General features: G+C 36.6%; 1 protein-coding gene across 7 annotated transcripts in view; it reads left to right on the forward strand.

The window, feature by feature from the left end:
- CNTN4 (contactin 4) overlaps positions 1–22,889 on the forward strand; it is an 892,715-nt gene that overhangs the window by 227,997 nt on the left and 641,829 nt on the right. For all 7 annotated transcript variants that reach the window (XM_087431362.1, XM_087431364.1, XM_087431363.1 and 4 more), the window contains one exon: positions 4,199–4,249. The gene's annotated coding sequence lies outside the window, so the exon portion shown is untranslated. The remainder of the gene's footprint in view (positions 1–4,198; positions 4,250–22,889) is intronic.

The following is a 22,889-nucleotide window of genomic DNA, read 5'->3' on the forward strand; positions in this document are numbered from 1 at the left end:
TCCATTATATACATATATATACACTACATATATATATATATACACCACATATATATATATATTATATATATATACCACAACTTCTTTATCCATTCATCTCTTGATGCACACTTAGGTTGTATCCATGTCTTGGCTATTATAAATAATGCTTCAATGAACATGGGGGTGCAGATATCTCTTCAACATAGTGTTTTCATTTTCTTTGGATATATTCCCAGAAGTAGAATTGCTGGATCATATGGTAGTTCTATTTTTAATTTTTTGAGGATCTTCGTACTGTTTTCCATAGTGGCTGTACCAATTTACAGTCCTATCAGCAGGGCACAAGGGTTCCCTTTTCTCCACATCCTCATCAGCATTTGTTATCTCTTGTCTTTTTGATGATAGCCATTCTTACAGGCATAGGGTGACATCTCATTGTGGTTTTGATTTACATTTCCCTAATGATTAGTGATATTGAGCACCTTTTCGTGTACGTGTTGGCCATTTGTATATTTTCTATGGAAAAATGTCTAATCAAGTCGTTTGCCCTTTTTAAATTGGATTATTTGGTTTTTTGCTATTGAGTTGTATGAGTTCTTTATAAATTTTAGATATTAACTCCTTATCAGATATGTGATTTTCAGATATTTTTTTCCCATTCCATAGGTTGTCTTTTCATTTTGTTGATAGGAAAGTTTTAACTAAATCAATTTTTCCTGTGATAAGAATATGGCTATTTAACTTTTTTTCCGATGAGAAATGAATAAACAATTGCTGATTGTAAAATAAAGAACTTCTCAATATCAACCTAGGTATCATGAGAAATTTCCTTTTAAGAGTAGTCATGAAAATACACTGTCGAAATGGAACTTATTTTTAACACATATCCCTTTCTTTAACTTAGATTGTAAATTGGAGCTATTCATTCAGTCAGCACACATTTAAGGGGCACCTGTTTTAGACCAGGTTGTACTAGGCTCTGCAGCTTCAAACTGAAGAATAAGACAAGATAAGATAGATGTGTATTTTCCCACAATAAAAGACTTGTATTTGTATATGTGGGGGGGTGTACACATATTGCGATTAGTGTCATCCGAGAAACATATGCTGAATGTAACAGGAGCACAAGATCCATTATGATCCTCAAATGCTATGGTTTTGTTAAAAGGATTATTTCAAAAATAATAGTCTATTACTCTTTTACATTTATTTTGATGATTTTTGTTTGTTTGGGGAGCAGTGGCAGAGTAGAGTAGTAGTTTTATTTTGACAGCAAACCCCATGAAGTTAGGGGCCTTGTTCTGTTTTTTTTTCCAGTAAATATTTTTTGCAAAAATGAATAAATGCAAATATAAAAACCATTGGTCTATAATAGTAAGGGAACAGCTGACTATGATTCATATTCAGGAGCCAGGAAAATTTGTATGTGGAGAGATTTTCTCTCCATATAGGGAGTATGGTGAGGTGATTTTTTTTTGTTTGTTTCTGTTTATTATTCACCCAGATGTCTCCCTCAGTTTCTATAGGCACATAGCTGGGATTCACATTACCCACAGAAAGCTTGCCTTCAGTGCGCTCATTTCTTAACCAGTAACTATTTAGTTGCAAGGTACAGAAACCTACACTAGCTCACATAAAAGGAAGGGCTATTGAAATTGTATGCAAGGCAAAATGATAGCCATCTAAGAACAAAAACTAGGTAAAACTTCACCTCATGGGAACTTAATTTGAAAAGTCAGGAGATGTGGCTTCTTCTCACCCTCTTTATCTTATTTTCCGTCCCTCATTTCTCATGGGAATCAGGAGTAAGGGTGTATGTTATCTCAGTTCTGGTTTTCTCAGAATCTCTGTTTCATTCGCTGATTCTCTCAACAGACTGACTTCTTTGACAATAATTCCACCTTTATATGCCTGGAACTTTCAGTGTGGTAATTCCACATTTCTAAGAGAGAGAATATTATTGGCCAAATGTGGGTCAAGTGTTCATCAGTGGTTCAATAGCTGTAGCCAATTCGTTTAAATCACGTAGTAGTACATAGGCTTTCCTTTTCAGGAACTATGGGTAGGCAAGTTCTTTAAGAAGCAGATGTTGATTCGGAGGCCTTCTCAGGATCAGTCCCAGATATTCCTCCTTACTTTTCCAGCCCTTCTATCCTGCTTTCCATTCTCTTTGGCATTGTTGTTTGCTCCATGGCAGCTGACTAATCTGATAAATGCATTCATGATGTTAGCCCATCCAACAGTTAAGTTCTTTTGGCCAGAGTTGCCTCTGGAAGCAATTCCAAAAATCAAATGGGTGAATCTTGTACTAAATGTTTTAGACAATTGGCAAATATTTGGGAGTATGCGTTATCTGGGTGCTGACTTTGCTTTTTGTGTGTACAGTCATCCTTCATGAGACTATGCATAATGTATAAGAATCTCTTCCCAGTGTTACTATAATGTTACTAGTTTCATACCATATGCCAAGTAGTAGACAAATACCTAGATTACATTATGTTATTTAATTTTCAGTTCTTCGTTGAGGCTGAATGTTACTGTCCTCACATCATAGGTGAAATTGAGGCTTATATCAGTTAATGAATTGCTCAAGATCACAAAGCTAGTCAATAATTGAATATCCCATCCTAGGCAGTTGTCCCAAAGCCTGTGTTTTTAAACAAGAGGAACATTATTATTTAATGAATAAAGTTAGAGCCTAAGATTTCAAGTCTCTATCATTTCATTGGATAAATATAATCTTCACTTTCATTCTGTGAAGAAGAAAAAAGATGCATACCAAGTTCTGAGTTTCTAGTAATACTTGAAAAGGAAGAATGAAAAGTTGACCATTTTTTTTTAGGATTATTATCATTTTAACTGTTGTTATTGATATGTAAGCTGGGGTTGCAAATGGTACCAATAGCTGTAAATAGAACTTTAGTTTCTTATCAGTGGGTATCCTTAGTGTGAGAAAAATAAAGTCAGGCTTTGAGGTACATACTGAACTCTTGTAGCTAACTCATGTACATACAGCTGGTAACCAACCATATTAAAATACAACAAATGGTGATATATTTATGATTCATTGTTAACTTGAGTATAGGATTTTTTTCTGTTTTATAGGAAACCCTAACATGTGTCATAATAAAAACTTTGTTTTAGGGGAATACGTAAGAAAAGACAGAGAAAAAAGATAAATTACATTTCTGAATATATTAACAATATAAAGAAACACATGCTCGGTCCTTACTTTCTGGACGTTATTGATACTAACCTAAAAGTAAAGGTGGTTGGGTACTTAATATAGTGATGAATTATTATGCTACCCAGCATAGGATAGCATAAATTTAAGAAGTGATAATGCATTTATGGTTAATCAAGAAAATATAATATTTCTGTCCCAATTAATTATGCTATATTTAAATATAAATTAGACTAGACATGTATAATCGAAGATATTTCTGAATGATCAATCATATATATCTATGTAAAATGATATTTTTAATTACAAAAAAATTACAAGACAGTTATTTTACTCAGAAGTAATGTTATCTACAGTAGAAACTTAGAGGATACACACATATACAGAAACATGAAGGTATGAATATATACATTTATTCTTAGTAATATCGTGTATATATTTTCCTTAGAAGAAAAACTATTGTTTCAGGGAAAAATACTCTCAGGTACAAAATTATTTTGCAATTAAAGTTTAACTTGGTAGCTTTAAGAAAAGATATAATACCATATTTATGGAAGAGTTTTTTGTTTTGTTTTTGTTATTGTTACCCTCATTTTTCGTAGTCATATATCTAGCAAAATCCACAGGATGTCTCCTAATTCATTGCTCACCTTTTTATTATTTTAAAACCCTGTGTAATATACTTTCTTAGGAAATTGTCTCTTTCACTGAATCTGAATACCACAAAATGTCACAGGCTCCTAGAGCCATTATATTAACAAGGAAAGGATAGAGTGGTGAGTTGATTTGTCAGAAGTCACACAGCTAGTGAGAAGCAAAGCAGAGAAAGGAACCTAGCATCCTGGCTCTTAGTCTAGGTAATTCTGTCAAGCTGGAAATCCATACCAACTATACTTAATTTTCATTTCCTTCTAATTTAAGTTTACGGTGGGAACAGTTAAGCATCAGCTACATGTAAGCCTATTTATACTTGAAAAATGTATTTATACTTGAAAAATGTATTTATTTTCATATTTTTGTTTTTTATTCTAGGAATCATTGACATATAGTGACAGTATGTGGCCCCAAGAACTGCCCTAAAAGGTAAGCTTCCCAGAAGGGAAGAACTTCCTTACACGTACTTTACCTTTGATTAACGTCCTTAATTTCTGTGGAAACATTGAGAACCTTTCCTTACAGAGTGATACCGTGAGATTATTTTTGATATTTTTCTGAAGGTTGAATTTAACGAAGGTAGTGAAGTCATATAAATTAAGACTTGAAAATAGGAAATTGAGACCTTTCCCAATTTTCTCTGGAGAAGATACTTGAGGTAGATTTTCTGTGGTTCATATTAATTTGGTAATTCAAAAACTTCAGAATTTGGCATAATGGAAAGAGAATTGGGCATAAAGTGAAGGTTGTTGCACTTTCGCCAAATGGTTTTATGGGAGAGGCTGTTTTATCAGTCAAAGCTACAGAAGTGTTAAGTTAACTAGATCCTACAAATATTCAGATCATAAAGTTGAAGGCTTTTAAGGATATAACATGAGCAATGTAACTTACTGTCTACAATGTATGCAAATTTGTTCCTTAAAAAAAGATACAGATCTAAAAAATAAAAAAGTAAAATTGATATCTGTTTTAGTTTCCTAAGGCTGCTGAAACAAAGTACCATGAACTGGGTGGCTTAAAACAACAGAAATTTATTCTCTCACAGTTCTGTAGGTTAGAAGTCTTAAATCAGTGTAGGCAGGACTGCTTTCTCTGAAGGCTCTAGGGGAGGAATCCTTCTTTGCTTCTTCTAACTTTTGGTAGATGCCAACAATTGTTGGTGTTCCTTGGCTTGTAGTTGCATCGCTCAAATCTCTCTCTGTCTTCACATGACCTTCTCCTCTGTGTATCTGTGACCAGATTTCCCTCCTGTAAGGACTCTAGTCATTGGATTAGGGCCCTATTGGATTAAGGTAGGCCCTAATCCAATAAAATGTCATTTTAACTTGATTACAGCTGCAAAGACCCTTTTTCCAAATAAGGTCACATTCACGGGTTCTGGGGATTAGCACTTTTTGGGACTTTTTGAGGGACATAACAGTAGCTATCCCTTTAAAAGGGATATGAGTGATGTTAAAGTTAACTACGGTTAACTAGGCATTCATGGGGAAAAATACTAACATGGAGGAAGGGCTCATTTCATTGGTACACACAAAATAAAATGCTGAGTGATTTTAAGAGATGTAATAATTCTCTCTTGATGGCCAACTTATCTCCCAAGCAGCATAAAATTAAATATTTAGTTATTCAGTACACAGATTGGTGACACTGTGTCAATATAAGTGTGTGATTTTGAATCTCAGGGAAGATCATTTTTAACATACTTAATTAAAAAAATATTTAGGAAAAATTTTATTTCACTTGATTTCTTAGATGTTTTTTATAATCCAAGATTGAGTAAGGTATTTTTTACCGATTAAGTAGCTCTGTAGCAAACCACTCTGAAATTCAGGGGCTAAATACAATAACCATTTATTATTTCTCACGAGTTTGTTGGGTCAGCTGCTTGGGTCTCCTGGTGTGGAACAGACACCCCCAGTCTTGACTGGGTGTGCTCATGTGTCTGGAGTCAGCTTGTAGGTTAGTTAGGGGGAGCCTCTGTTGCATGCGGTCTCTAACCCTCCAGCAGGAACCAGGCTTCTTCTCATGGTGGTAGCATTATTCCAAGATATTCTGAGTGTTCTCAAACTTGCTATTAACTTCTTTCCCCCCCCCCCAAAGCCCCAGTTGTATGGGGCTAGTTGTATGTCGTAGCTGCACATCCTTCTAGTTGCTGTATGTGGGACTCGGCCTCAGGATGAACGGAGAAGCGGTGCCTCGATGCGCACCCGGGATCTGAACCCGGGCCACCAGCATTGCAGCGCGCGCACTTAACCACCAAGCCACAGGGCCGGCCCGTTATTAACTTCTTTTCTTTGTTTACCTCCTCAGACTTGTCTACCTAAAGTCCATCCCACACAAGGCAGTAGGAGTGATCTTCCTAAGTCACCTCCTAAATCTAAGCAGATTACCACAACCACCTATAGATCTTTCATTGTTCTCTATTTTCCTTTGATCAATTCCAGCTATTTGACATGGCTTTAGAAAGTTCTACATTATTTTGGCCCTTGCTTACCTCTCTGTCTTCATTTCTTTCCTCTGTCCCTCACCTTCCAAAATAGGTTCTACCAGCCTGAATTTTTTTTTTTTCGTGAGGAAAATCAGCCCTGAGCTAACATTCGTGCCATCCTCCTCTTTTTGCTGAGGAAGACCAGCCCTGAGCTAACACCCACGCCCATCTTCCTCCACTTTATGTGGGACGCTGCCACAGCATGGCCTGACAAGCAGTGTGTCAGTGCGCACCCGGGATCTGAACCCGGGCTGCTAGCAGTGAAGCACGCGCACCTGACCGCCACGCCACGGGGCCGGCCCCCAGCCTGAATTTTTTAAAATTGTTTAGATATGCCATATTTTCTTTTGCTTTTGCTCATCTCTTCCTCTCTCCATGAATGTTCTGTTCTCCTTCCGCTGCCCGCTTCTCCCATCTTTATTTAATCAACTCATTTCATCACTAAATGAAAACTCACTTCCTGTAGGAAGTCTTCTCTGGTTTCTCTTGTCCGGGTTAGGCTTCCCTCTGGTGCCAACATCAATGTAAAGAACATGACAATCACATGGTAGTGTAATTGCTTGCTTGATTATCTTCCTCTCCCATTGTGGACTCTATGAAGCCAGTGATTGCACCTTCTTCTGCATCATGGTCTTTCTAGAACCTAGCAGGATATGCACAAAGGATGTCCTCAGTAAGTATCCATGGAAAGAATCAAGGATTTAATGACATCTTTCCTGTTCCAATACCTCTGTCTTTAAAAGTTTAAATTGTTGGACGTTTTCAGAATTAAGACTGAAAGGCAGGAGGTCAAGTTCCCTTAAATTTTCATCATCCTCCTTTGGCCCTACCTAAGGAGTGCTCTCAGGTGCCCTGACCTTTTGTCTTCCAGCACAGCTTCTAAAAATGGTAGCCTCTGGATCAGAACAGCCCAAAACAAGAGTTATTTTGGTTCACACATTTGTTCTTTTTTTTCCTTTTAATTTCAAAAAGATAATTTTTTTGCCAACACTTAAAAATTCAATTTCACATACAATGGTGATTTCTAGATTCTCTTAGAAGAAATCAAAATATCTTTCTACCTCGAACTTGCATTCCTAGATGACAAGAGGGCTTAAGTGAGCAGCAGCTGCCTTCCTCTACCTTCTCCAGTTCATCATGCTGCATCATTTGCTACCTAGAGGGCCCCGACAGGCCATTGAGTTCAATATCCTCAGCTGCACAAAGACATCTGAACTGATGGAATGTGGAAGCTTAGCTCGGCTTTTAAGAGTCTGTCTCTAGTGAACCAGAGATCATAGGTTCAGTGGCTGAATGGGCCATTTAGCTGTTCCTGTCATATATCCATCAACCAAGTGAAAATAGTTTTGGCTTTGTATTCAGAGCCCTTTGCTTAAATATCTGCTCTAATGTTTGAACAGATAAACTAAGCTCTCTGAGCCTCTTTTTTCCCATCTGTAAAATGGAGAATGTGATATTATTCATGGGCTTGCATCATATAAAGTTGCTTTGTTAATATCATAAAATTTAGTCTCACCTACACACATAGAGAAAATGGAATAAGATAGTTACATTCTTTTTCTCTGGATTGGCACAAATAATTTTCATTTTTGTTAGGTGATATTAAACAATTGAAATAGATTAGGAAAATTAAGTACTGATACATGCTACAACATGGATGCACCTTGAAAATATGATAAGTAAAAGAAGCCAGATGCAAAAGGCCATATATTGTGTAATTCCATTTATATGAATATTCAGAATAACTAAAACTATAGAGACAAAGTATATTAGTGGTTTGTAGGAACTAAGGGGAGAGGAGAATGTTGAATGACTGCTAATGGGCACAGATTTTTTTAGGGGGGAGTGTGATAACTATATTCTGAAATTAGTTACTGGTGATAGTTGTGCAACCTTGTGTATATACTAAAAATGGTTGAATTGTACAGTGAATAGTGAATTTTATGATATGTGAATTATATCTCAATAAAGTAATAGATTAGGGAATGCTTGCTTTAGGAAGACAAAATTTCTCCTTCATATGTGGTGACCGGGAAGGTAACAAAGCAAGCATACTTCTTGGGCTGTCATTCAACACACACTGTCTTCCTAAAAGTCCTGACATGTCCTTTAAGGCCAAAGGCCAAGTCAGATTTCTAATCATAAGGATTCATGGTTCAATACAAAGACTGTAAGTGATGGGGTCAGACAAAAATGGGTTCATATTTTAAATGGTTCAATTACTACCTATCTAAGCCTCAAATTCCTCAAACTGTGAAGTAAGGGTACTAATAGCCATTTTATTGGATTATTGTAAGAGTTAGGAAGAACAAATGTCAAATACCATGGTGCCAGTTAAAAAAAAAAGCCCTCTATAATTGATACTTTTATATTAGTGTTATTTGGTTGTAATATTAGGCTATAACATTAGATTTTTGGCAGCTCAACTGTCCCAAGGTTGGCTTTTCTTTTGCTGGCACATTGACCAGAGAGAAAAGTATGGCTAGAATTTCTGCTAGCATTTAATGAATTTAATCAGCCTCTGAGGGACTTTTGATATAGCAGGGAAATATTTAACAGAGAAACATGATTTTTATTCTTCCTGTGTTTCTCTTGGTAGTTGACAGAGCCTTCTCTAGCAGAGGTAACATTACCTGTGCTGAGAGAGAGCATTAACATACCATGAGGGTAGTGTTAGAACTAAGAGAACACATCCCTGTGGCCTAATATTGAAATGTTTCTGTGCCTGTGCTTCTGAATGCAATTTAAGATGCTGCCAATAAGAAAATAAGCCACTGCCTGAAAATGTACCATTCAATTGTCCCTCATTTTTATTATTTGATTTTTTTACTTTAGAACATGGTAGATTTTTTTTCCCTTTGGCTTGGTCTTTGGAAATTGAAATTAAAATCATAGTGTGGGACTATAGAAGATAATTGAGTTATTCAGTGAAATATATTACAAATTGTAACATTTAGCAGAAATTTTTAATCTTAATTATGAATAAATGGCTGTTATGAATGGCTCCATTTGATCCATTTGCTGCTTTATGCTTTTCCTTATGGATAATGGAAAGGATTATGCTATGGTGAATGGCCAGAATAGCTGGAAACTTGGGGTTATTTGTTCACTCGACAAGTATTTATTGGGATCTAACTCTATGCCAGAATCTGTTTTAGGATCCGGTGATACGGTGGCAAATAAAATGTATATGTACTCTAAAATTTTGAGTTGATATTAATAGGGGTGACAGATAATAAACAAGTAAAAATATAAAAATTGTGTTAGGTGCTATGAAGGAAAGGAAGAGAATGCAACTCTAAAGAAGCACAGGTAATAAGTTCTGCGTGACTACTAACTTGTGTGTCCCTGGGTAGACTATTTATCATGAATGGTCATCAAATTTCTTTTAACTTGATGATGTGACACTGATCATTGTGGAATGATTCTCTTTTTGGTTCTCAATAATGCTTTTTGACATAATATTTACTTTGTATGACATTAATATTACTGTACATGCTTTATTTAAATTAACATTTGCCTGGGATTCCTTTTCTACTTTGTTTTCAACCCTTATGTGTCATTTTAGGTGTCTCTCCTGTTAGTAGCATATAGCTATATTTTTCTGTCTGATTTTTTTCTTTCTTTCAAGGGAGTTGAGTTGTTGGCACTTATTTTGAATCTTGAAATATTTTAACATTCTTTCTACCATCTTATTTTGGATCTGCATATTTTGTGTCAGGTTTTTTGTGTCTGCATATTTCTTTTTCTTGCTTTCTAATGGACTAACTGATTTTTCTTTATTCCACTATTCCTTCCTTGTATTTTGGATTTGTCACTTTATTTTTGTTTTCAGTAGGTTCCCTTAAATTTTAAACTTAGCAGTGCTAAATTTAACAAACCTAAAATTCTCTAAATTCTCTAAAATCTAAAATAACTCTAATTACACCACTCAAAGTTCCAAGTTATTGTTGTATACATAGTATCTTAGTTCAAATTTTATTTTTCTTCCAATTAGTAATTATTATTGTTATATTTAATATAGTCGAGGCTTAACTTACATAGATTTTACTATATATTTACCAATTTATTGTTCATCATTGCTTCCAGTATCCCTCTTCCTTTGAGTTCAAGTTCCTTTTACTCATATCCATTAAATATTTCTTTTAGCAGGTTCTCTTAATGGTAAACTCTCTAATCTTTGTTTGTCATGAAATATCATTCTTTTGCCATTGTTATTGAATAGTGTTAAACTAGGTATGGAATTCCTAGTTGACAATATTTTTTTCCCTCAATGCTTTGAAGACATTATTCCATTGTTTTCTACTCTTTATTACTGCAGGTAATGAAGTCTTCTGTTAGTCAAATTGATAATCTTTTGTATGTGATCTGTCTTCTTTTCTCAGTTTGCTTTTGAGATTTTCTTTTTGTGTTTAGAGTTCTGCAGTTTCATTATGATATGTCCAAATATGCATTTATTTTTAGTTTTTCTCATGTAGTACTCTACTTTTCAATCTGAGGACACATTTCCTTTTTTTCTGTTTTAGAAAATTCTTATTCATCATTTATTTGAAAATTGACACTCTTACCATTTTTTTTTCTGTTGTCCTTTTCTACATATTTAATTAGACATACTTTGGACCATTTATTTCCCCTCTCCATAACTCTTAGCTAGCCTTTCATATTTTGTATTTCTTTGGGTCTCCATTTTGCATTCTGGGAAAATTCCTCAGATTCTTCCTCCAATTTTTAAATTCTTCCTTCATCAGTATTTACTCTATTTAACTGTTTATATCAGTCAAGATAGCTAGTTTATGCTGCATTAGCTAACAACTCCCAAATCTCATGGGCTGAAATAACAAAAGTTTCTTTCTCCTTCATGTTACATGCCCAGTGCAAGTTAACAGGGGAACTCTGCTCATTATATTTACTCAGGGACCCATGTTGATGGAATCACCATCAGGGAATGATTCCGTGAGTGCTAAGGCAAAATAAAGAGAACCTGTAGGATCACAAATTAGGTCTGAAAGCTTCTTCCCAGGATGGACACATGTCATTTTTTCTCACATTTCATTGGCTAAAGGAGCCACATGGCCATGGATGACCCAAAGAGGGCAAGGACATACAATGTTAACATTTGCCTGGAAATAACGAACCAGAATATTTGTGAAAGAACTTAGTTGCAACCTTAAATGTCCACTGGGTTTTTAACTTTTCAATTATCCTTTTTTTTAATTCCAGAAGTTCTATTTGATTTATATTTCTCAGTTTCTTTTATCATAATGTTCTGTTTTCTTATTATAGGTTCGATTCCTTTTTATCTGTAGTTGTTTTACACACTTATTTTCTGTTCATGTTCATAATTTTTTATTATTACTAGTGCTTACATCACATGATCTTTTTACTGTGCCAGCCAATTCATTTTTGTGGTAGTTTTTTCTTTTCTCACATAGTTTGTGATTTTATACTGTGAGCTCACATTAGATATTTTTTCTTCCTCTGGGAATGCTGTGGGCCCTGTTTTGTGAAAGCATGCCGTAAGAGTGGTTTTGCTTTTGCTTTTACCAAGGCCCTGGGATTTAAAGTGTCCCAGACCAGACCAGCATTATTTTCCTACACCTCATGAGTAGTGTACTTTTAAATCACATACTCAAGCTTGGCAAAGGCTTGAGGTTTCAATTTCTTGCAGGGGACATTTTAAGCCCAGGGCAGACAGCAAAATTTCAAATGTTCTTGCTGCCATTTTACGTAGTTTTCTGGTTTTCTTTCATGAATTTAGGGAATTGATATTTTATTCAGGGATTTTAGATCTATCTTCCTGTGGCCCAATGTCTAATGTGGCATTAATACCCTGACTTACTCCCCCTTAATCCTATAGCAGGGACCAGCATGTCCCTAAACTACTGCCGCATTAGCTGAAACTTATTGCTTGATATTCAATTCCTCTGCCTCTTTATGACACCTTCAGAATTACCTTTTATTTATTTAACCTTGACAGAATTTTAAAAATATATATATTGTTTTGGTTATATTTTATTCATTATTTCTTTGTATTTGTAGGTGGGCATTGGTCTGCGTTAGCTGAGTCCACCATGTTTTCAAAACTGGAAGTTTCTAGCATCAACTTTCTAATCTATCAGAAAAGTTACTCATATTATGTTTTCCACCATGATCTCATAACTCCACGACACATCTCTCTATATGAAGTAATGGGAAGAAAAACCAGACTGAATAGCAAGTCTCCTATCCTTTTTCCATTTTGATATTAACCAATTGTGTGATGTTAGAGAAATCATTCAACTTCGTTGGACTTAAGTTTCCCCATCTATAACATAAGAAGTTGGGACTCAATGCCTTAGATAAATGGATTCTCTTCTCTAAGCTAAGCAAGTTTAGAACTAACAAGTTTTTAGGAAAGACCATACTTCATTCCCAATATTCTAATATTTAAATATTCAATTATTTCTAGTGGAATTCTTTTTGAACCTATTATTACTGAAAAAATTATATCTTTACCCCACTTGGTTTGTGATATTTTATAAGTAACTGTGTGTAAGAACCATCATGTCTTATCAAACCTATGGATTGAATGAAATTAGGTTTGCCATTATTAGGATCTGAAGAGGTAATATTAACATAAAGTGTTTGTTGATTGCTATCAGGTACTTTTTCAAGAGGCCTTCCAAAGTAAGCCTTCATTATTGCTCTCATCATACGGAAAACAGAAATTTGGGTACACTTTTACCTTGTCATGTTTAAACTAAGACAGGTGGTAGCTTGTCAAAATTGCAAAACAAAGTCTTGAGAACATTTAGTACAGAATCACCCTTTTAATTTCATGTGTAATAAAGGAATGTAAACTTTGTAGATCTCCCAAAACACGGTGTAATTCCCTTTAGAGTCTCCTCTTTAAAAGTGGCCCCTAAACCACAGACTCCCAGGATTTGAGCATCGCAGTCAAAGATGTACTAACAGATATTACCCAAAGGTCCATGAATTGCTGTCAGTTCAGTTTTAGCCATGTAAATTTTAAGGAAAAAGTAAATATGATACATCTGTCTGAAGACTGTACAGAAAATTTGTTAAAAATCCAAGTTTGGGGGGATTGATGGACTGTCTGCAAAATACTAGCATAGCTCTGATTTCACAAACACGTGGACTTGGATAATATTTCCCCGTAGAGATGTTCAAATACAAAGTGGAATAAGATGTCGGATGGAGTGCTGACGGACCGATGTAATGAACTGAATACATTGAAACGAACAACAAGAAACAATCTAGAGAAATTTGAGAAGCTTAAACTTGGGGCTCAGTGCAGTGAAAGTGAAAAGAAACAACAGCCAACTTTATCTGAAAAGGATGAAATATCATACAACAGGAGGATGTTAACATATCTGTGGTCAGCCTGTTGGGGGCAGGGTATGGAAGAGTTAGAACAATCTACACTTCCCATTAAGATCTGTTTTGAAGTGAGACAGGCACTTGTCTCAAAGGTCAAAGACTGAATGTGCCTTAGAGAAGTGGTTGTGGTTATTTTACCTTTTAATCCACCTTTGAAATAAAAGATTAGAGATAAGATGAAAGCTAACTGGATCCTTGATGGAAGAATGAAGCTTTTAAAGGAGAGCCGTAATTACAGCTATCTTCAAAGTAGGTAGATGCCAGGTCTTGGGGAAGTGCAGGATTAGCCATGTTGGTAATGACAGAACCTGAGGTATCCCCAGCAGTGCTCTTAAGAGCTTGAAAACCAAGGATTTGGAGAGCAGGCGGTTGGACACAGCTGCTGAATAATCCTCTTAACCTCATCTGTACTCCACAGGGAGAAAAATAGCAGGAAAATAAAAACCTCCACCAAGTGGTTGATGGCAGTGAAATAAAAGGAGCATCAAAAGTATACAAGAACAAATTTGTCCTAATGCTAATAATTTTGAACAAAAGAGACAGGCGTTTTCTATAGACAGCTGTGTACAAGTGTAAGATAAAGACATAATAACCATGCCTAAATAAAGAATAAAATAAAGTAGAGTTCTAGGGGTGGTCCTTTCTTTAAGGCACTTCCAAAGGTATTATTCTCTGAGGGCCTAAATCCCTCTTAATGCCTCTTCATTAAGTTTTTGTTCATGAAATAGCTAGAAATGAATAGCTCTCAGTCAATATTTAATTGATGCTTATAAATTGAATTTAATCAGGAGCTATCTAGATGTCTCATTAACCAATGAAAATTTAAGTAAGGCAAATATAACAAAGAAAGTGGGGAGCAAAGCAGGAAAATGGCACCAGACTTTGTGGGAGAGAGATCTAAAACTTTAATATATTAAGCCATTGACATTCCTAGATTATTGTAGCAGAGCCTACCAATCCTGATTAATACAGCCCTCCAGAGCATGATACAGCCTGAAATGAAAATAACTTTGTTTCTGTGCAATGTAATTGTTTCTGTGCAATGTAATGATTCCATGCCTTAGTAATTCTATATTTTTAAAAAGTCCCTGTAGTGAGTTTACCTCAAACATATTGACTATGGAAGCTCAGGTTCTGTTTATTGCATAGTTAGAGCCTGTGTAGTATAAGTACTAGCGTGAATGTGAGATCATTTAGTGATCAAACTGGAAGGAGTAAACTCATTACTTAGGAGCCCCAGGCAAAATCCAGTCCAAATCTCTCATTTAACAGTTGAGGAAACCTAGGCTCAGAAATGTTCAATGACTTGTCCAGAGTCACATAGTCACATAAAACAGAAGTCTTGACGTTCAGAGTTGTGCTTTTTCTACAATGATGGGGCGTCTTCTTCATGTTGATGGTGAGAATTTACTTTCTCACAAGTTATTTTTCTCCCTCAAGGACAGGAGGAAGATGATCTTACTTCCCTTGAAAAACTGGATGGCATTTAGTTATACTCAATAGAAACAGGAGAACGCAGGAGAGTTTACATGCTTTAACACATAAAGCAGTCCTCACTTAGTGATGATGATGATCCTAACAGCTTACATATTTTGAGTACTTACATGCCAGGCACTTTCCTAATCCTTATGAACACCTTTTCTTCCTTAATACTTACAATCTCATCCAAAGGTAGGTTCTAACATTTTCTTCATTTTTTTGATAAAGAATCTGAAGTTCAGAGTGGTTAAATAAGTGTCCCAGTGTCTCATAGTAAATCTGTGGCAGAGTTGGGCTTCAAACTCAGTTCCATCTTGACTCCAGGGCCAAGATTTATAATCACAGTTCATTTTCCTATAGGTGAACAGGAATTGAATGTTCTTGAACCTTAAGTGCCAATTAAGGGGTAATGCACACAGGGTTCAAGAAATGTATCCACCAGGGTGATGTCAGAGCAGCTAGCTACACCCCAAACTCTTACCTTCCACAAGGTGGTAAAGTTCTAATAGCGACTTTGTGTATGAGAATCTGATATTAGCAGGAGACAGTTGTGCTGAGCTGCTTTCGGCTGGCACTGCAGAAAAATCACACTTGGCTGTAAAGAAGCTGTTGATTGCTTACATGGGTTTCTGTGGCATGCCAGCTCTCCTTGCCAGGCTGCTCTTCCTTATCAAAGAGCCAGGAGTTCCAAGTGAGGTGAGAATCCCACTTGACAAGCAGACATAAGCCATTTGGGGAAAATACAAATTAAAAAGGCTCCAAGATAGAAATAGAAGCATGAGCAGCAGGAAGTGTTTTGGGGATTCATCGTGTCAGATTACTTAGGGGAGTTGGGAGAATAAGTGAGTCCCAGTGGATAAACCCTGCCGTGTCAGTAGTTGGGCAGCCTCAGAAGCTCTATTAGCTATTTAAAGGTGCCAGCACTGCTCTTAATGCCCTCAAGCTAGCGTCTGCTAACATCCTTGAAGTATGCACAGTTTGCGTGTTTCTCAAGTAGATTTAGCATTTGTCCTAACTTCTGAGCTGTGAGTCAAGGCATCATGATGGAATTTTATCCACGTATAACAGTAGGAATACAGAATTGTAAAGAACTAGAGACATTTTGCCTAATACTACCCAGCGATTCAGCTGATGAGCTAAAACTGCAAATGTTGGTTCCAAGGAGTTTTAGTCTTTAAAAATAGACAGTGTAAATATGCTGTCATGAGGCACATTTGATCAACATCTTGGCCAAGAAATCTTAATTGTGAGAAACAGAAACCCCCTTAAACTAGCCCAAGCAACAAGTTAGTTTCCTGGAAGATTACAAGGAATCTCACAGAACCTCCAGCTAGGAAGTACAGCGAGGCTAAAATCAGAATTGACAGGTCAGGTGCAAAGGTGTTACCCTTTCTGTATTTCTGGGACCATGTGGTCACACAGCTCACTCTCTCTCTCTCTCTGCCATGCTGTTTTCTTTTCTTTTTTCAGATTATTCTTTCTGTGTTAGCATGTAGTCAGTTAAAATTGGTCATCCTAGCCCTGCATTAACATGATCCACTGGCTCCCTTGTTCAAGTCTGATTTAGTCTGTGTTCTATTCAGAAATTCCACAAAGAGAAAAATCTGCTCCAGTCACTTTGTGGTGCAAGGAGACACCAGGACTTCCTTTCAGCAGGGGCTGTGGGAGTTGGATACTTCTAAGAGAAAGAGCTGTATGCTCACTCGGCAGACAACTCAAAGATTTTTTATATTCAGCAAATTGCTTTGAATGTTCAGTTCTGATATAACTCAAATTATAGCAAGGGCGGGGCTTATCCCTGGTTAATGTGTAATATGAACACAAGACCAGGGGAGCCACTTCCTCCTTGTCTTCTTGAAGTCTCCTCAGTAGTTGCCTGGGTTTTTTCACCTTGTTTCACTCACTGCTTCCTGGTTGCTAATCCTGAATCAAAGAAAATTCAATACAAGACTCGGGGTTTCTATTTCTTGTTTACGCCATTTCCAGCTCTTGGAGAGGGGAGGGGTAGGGTGAGTACCAGCTCTGATCAGGAATTTGCTACTACAGACAAAGTGCTTTACAGTTTTAAAGAAGTGGGAGAGGATGTAGATGCTTTCCTTTGGCTGTGGTCTTTTCTGTGGTATCTAGCTCTTAACTAAGTCAGCAGAATAAATTTTTACAAGAGACATTTGAATATCATGAAAAGACTTGCATTTTCTTACGAGCAATTTCGAGATTGTCAGCACAATCAGATTTATGCAGACTAGATGGCATGGTGCCTGTTTATTATTACAACTTCATATCTAGACCAGTACTTCTCAAACTTAAATGTGCCTACAGATCACTTGGGAATCTTGTTAAAAATGCAAATTCTCCTCTGGTAAGCATGAGTGGGGCTGGAAAGTTTAACTTCTAACAAGGTCCTGGGTGATCGTAATGCTGCTGGTCCAGGGACTATGCTTTAAATAGCAGTGATGTTAAGATATTGTTTTTACACCCAGAATCACTGGAGTTTTCAGGAAAGAAGAGACTATCCTAACTTCTTATTTTAGACCTGAACAAAATGAACCTCAGTGTAGTTAGGTAACTTGCTTAAGGACAGTGTTGGAATTAAAACCTAAATTTGGTTGATCCTACCAATTCCAAGGACTCTCATATTTATTATGTGATTCTGTGCTCTTTTGTTCACTTTAGTAAAAATGAATGCAATACATAGCCTTAATTCACTACCACTGTCTGGTTTTCAGCTTGAGCGGGTACTGTAAACATAAACATACACAGAAAGACAGATTTATCTATTTATCAGCCAGGCTTTCTCAAAGCAAAGCCCAGGATGCAGAGAGATGGTTGATTGATACTAAAATTTTGACGGCTGGGAGTATTTTTTCAGCAACAAGATGAGTAACTTGGGCTAAAGGGGACCGATGAGAATAAAACTCAGATTTATTAAGGATCTTTCCAGTGAGCGGGCTGTGTCCTTTCTCAATGCAAAAATAAATAGTGTCTAATTCCAATTATATGAACCTGCAACTTGTAGTTTAGGTTTGATTAACTACTATAAATAGCTCTCATCTTCTTAATCCTGTATGTATCTGGTATCATGCTGTAACATCTGTAAATTTAAACTACTGTGATATTCAATATATTTCTGAAAGAATACAGAATATATCATATTTCACTTAGAGGTTTTAAAATAACTCCAGCTACTGTCTGTTATGTAATAAAATGCATGATTTCTACGCTTAGTATTTGATTTATAAACCTACCGGGTAACACAGTCAGTGGTTTGGGAACATCTGTTTACCCTCATGCAACATTCTTATTTAGTGTGAATGAGGGAAAGTCTGCCATGGCAAAATCATTTCTTTTGGTGTCTAACAGTTTCTACCAGCTTTATCTTTAGAATACTTGACAAAAAAAGGGTACAATATTTCTTTCTATTCAAGGTGGATATCAGAGTCCACTTAGTCTGAGTAGCAACATGTCTTGGTAGTTTTGGGTAAGCTCGGTGGTGACCTTGGGCAAGCTTACATTTGAGTCTCAGTTTTTGCGTTTACAACATCAACCTCACGGGGTAACATGGATGAAATGACAGCATATTTAAAAGCACTTAACCAGTGTTTGGCATATTAAGCACTCAGCCAATATTCTTTTCTTCTCATTCTCTGAAACATGTATGTTTCCAAGAGTAAGCTGTAGCAAAATGATAATTGTGTTTATTTACCTCTGGCACCTAGAATGCTCTTGGGTAACTGAAATAAGTTTTAATTGTAATCAAAACAGAACAATTAATAGTGTAAACTTGCTGTGGGAAAAATAAACATGCTTTCCAGAACCAGTTAAAAATGATTCTTGATGATTTACTATTTCAGACTCGCCACACCATTGCTTCCTCTATTAGCATGTATAAATGAGAGTTAATGGTAAATAATGGCAACACAAATCAGAACTAAAGTGCATAGTCCTATTTCATCATGCAGCTATAATGGTATTATTAGGATCAATTTATTGGTTATATGTAATGAACTACCATATTGGAGTTTTGTGGAAGTTTTGTAGAAATCGTTTTTTTATCCCAGTGCAGTTACTTGATCAAGGAGAGTAAGTCTCTTTTATAAAATACAAGAGTATATGGGGGCCGGCCCCGTGGCTTAGCGGTTAAGTGCGCGCGCTCTGCTGCTGGCGGCCCGGGTTCGGATCCCGGGCGCGCACCGAGGCCGCTTCTCCGGCCATGCTGAGGCCGCGTCCCACATACAGCAACTAGAAGGATGTGCAGCTGTGACATACAACTATCTACTGGGGCTTTGGGGGCCGGAGGGGATTAAAGAAAAAAAAAAAAAAAAAAAAGCCCTGAAGAGTATATGATGAATGAAAAAATATGCCTGATCTAACATAGGGCATGTGTGCAAAAGCATACATTTTCTCTTTTACAATTACACAAGCCTCCAAGGAGAGATACTTCTCTCTGCCTTCCAGTTGCAGTTAGGTGTTACTGGTGAGTTCGTGAATATGCCCTATTTGCATCAAATCATTTAATCATGCTCGCCTTTTCACCCCATCCAAGTAAAATAATCTTTTCTGACTAAATTATGGTAAGTATTTATTTGCAAGATTTTAACCAATGAATGACAACCCTCTGACATAATGAAGTGATGACTTTATAAGATTTGATGCCACACAGATGATACATCAAAGTCTGCACCATTTTGTTGCCTGGACGTGATTTTACAGATAGAATCAACTTAGTTTTTGTAGCTGGGCTCATTGTCTGCTTGGAGAGAAGTGAATACAATTATGTAATTATTACGATGTATAATGTACATTGTAATACATTATAGTGTAATACCCCCATGTTTACTTAGGAGCCCCTCTCTGGAGTTGCTAGTATGTCTGTTATTTAGGTGCTGCAGTCTCTGATGGAAGTTACACAATCATCAAGGGAGTTTTAACAGTATGATCTATAACAAATCATCATTTTCTACCTTAAGACTAAAGCAAAGCCAAACTAGCAAGTGCTTACCTCGCGTCATGTATATTTGATTATTCATTCACTCACTTGTTAAACAGATATTTTGGAGTTCCTCCCAAATTCTAAGTCCTGTGCAATATACTATTAAACACATACCTTGCCTTAAGTGAATTAATAGAGCAGAGTGAAGACCAGGTGAGCAGATAATTATTATATATTGTGGCAAGTCTTGTCCTCTTTGGAGCACAGAGTATATGGAAAACTTCATGGGACAGGTCACGTTGGAACAGGATGGTGAAGACAAAAAACAGCCAGAAAACAGAACAGAAAGTTGATATGAGTGGGAATTAATGATTACTTTATATTGCCTTGTTTTTAGCAGTAAAAAATATTTTACTCTTCAATTCAATAATGTTTCTGGAATCTTCAGTTTTCTTTTTCCTTTTTCCCCCTCCTAAACAATTCTATTTCATCTTTCATTGAACTGGAAATACTGTAAAACATAATTTTCCCGGCATTTCAGTCTCTATGTTTGCCCAGTGAAATGTGAACACAGTCTTGCATAAGGCTGAAAATTGACTTTTAAAAAATTTCTAGGGGGCCGGCCCGGTGGCGCAGCAGTTAACGTGCGCTCTGCTGCGGCGGCCCGGGGTTCGCCGGTTCGGATCCCAGGCGTGCACCGGCGCACCACTTGTCAAGCCATGCTGTGGCGGCGTCCCATATAAAGTAGAGGAAGATGGGCATGGATGTTAGCCCAGGGCCAGTCTTCCTCAGCAAAAAGAGGAGGATTAGCATCGGATGTTAGCTCAGGGCTGATCTTGCTCAAAAAAAAAAAAAAAAAATTTCTAAATGCTCAACATCTACCTCTCCTGAAAGACTGGTGTAGAGGTCAGTTTTGCTTCTGGTATAATCCATCAGGTATAATCCAAACCATCAGTCTGAATGCTGACGGTTATGAAGATTCACTGGGGCTCTGTGGTGGGTATTGTGGGATGTATAGTTGCTTTTGTTAAGCAGCTCATAATGTGGATAAAGAATTAACTTTACCATAGCCATGGTACAATCAATATGGAACAAAACAAGATGAAATGCTGAGTTCTTGAAAAAGGAGAGTTTTTTCTTTAAACTTGATAGCATTCTGTTTGTGTCTCTTTCATTATTGTTTACCTATATTAACCCCACCCACCTAGGTTTGCAACTCATTGAGAAGAAAGACAGTGTTTTAATACAGATACTCTATATCAATCAATGGTACTCAACCAGCGCTGATTTTGTCAGGAAATATTTGGCAATGTCTGGATATATTTTTAGTTGTCACAACTAGGGAGTGAGTGCTATGGGTATCTAATGAGTAGAGGCCAAGGATAATGCTAAATATCTTACACTGTACAAGATAGCCTCCACAATAAAGAATTATCTGGCCCAAAATGTCAGTAGTGTCAAGGTAGAGAAACCCTGCCCTACACCATATCCTAAGGTCATTCTGTGACTTTGACATTAGCTCAAATTATTGATATTATTATATTGATATTGATGTTGCAATAAGATCTTATTTTGCCCTAAGATATAGTTTATGCCCCATTATAAAAGAGAAATTAATTAACTAGTATGTTTACACAACTGTATTGGAGTAAGAACTGAGTAATTATGTTGGAAATTATATACTCAGCCAGAAAACAAAACTAAATCTTTTCTTTTATAAAATAAAATATTTTCACGTAAAATAGCTGAAGAAATAGCTTCTCACTTAATGATATTGTGTGACTGTAGCATTAGTGACTTCATTCATTGAGAAAACATTGAGCATTGACCTAATTGATAGGCATGGGGGAGAGATCAGGGAGTAGGATAGACACAGACATTGCTCTCATTAGGTCTATAATTTCATGGGATCTGAAGAAAATGTTAAACAAATATTTACATAATTGCATGTGAAATTTATAATTTAGGTAAGTGTTTTATGGTAAGCAGACACACAGGGTGATCTAAAACCTACAGACGGACGTGAGTTAGAAAGATCTAGTAAAAGTTCCCATTTAAGTAGAAAAAATGAGAAAGAGTAAGAGTTGACAAGGCTAAGAAAGAATTCTAGGCAGAAGAAACAGCATAGGCAGAGGTATGGCAGTAGGAAAGAGTTTGGTGCATTCAAGTAACTGTAAGGAGTCAAGTATGACTAAGTGTGGCAGTTAAGGAGAATGGCTTGAGAATTTGGCAAGGCCCAGATCTCCCTAGGGTCTTATAAGCCGTGTAAGGAATTTTTTACTTTATCCTAAAAATAAGATTGGATTTCTAAGACTTTTAAGCAGGAGAGTGACTATGATAAGATTCCCACTTAGAGCCTAAGTAAGACAATGAGAGAACATTATATTCTAAGTTTATGCAGGAGCATATCTTATAATACTTTAAAGATGGAAAAGCTATAGGTGTCTGTGTCTGAGCCAATCAAGGCCTGGCTGATTCTCTGCTATGTCAAGTATCCGCATTCTACACCCTCTCTGTGTGAACCAGGTATTAATCCACTTGTGGTAGGACATCACTTATGTGTTACTAAAGGATGAAAGCTAGCATTTTTCAAATGTCTCCTACGTAACAGGGGAGGGAACTAACATTTATTGGTTATTTACCAAGTGCCAGTACTATGCTAAGCATGTCACATCTATCCTTTCTCTAAGGCAAATGTTATTTTTCTTATAAAGGTCGGAAAACCAGATCTTAGAAATATTAAAAGACCCTACTAGTTTAAGACCTCAAAGCTAATAAGTGGTAAAGATGTG

This window comes from Ceratotherium simum, chromosome 5, assembly GCF_057802395.1.
Source record: "Ceratotherium simum simum isolate JZ-2026a chromosome 5, ASM5780239v1, whole genome shotgun sequence".
Lineage (NCBI taxonomy): Eukaryota > Metazoa > Chordata > Mammalia > Perissodactyla > Rhinocerotidae > Ceratotherium > Ceratotherium simum.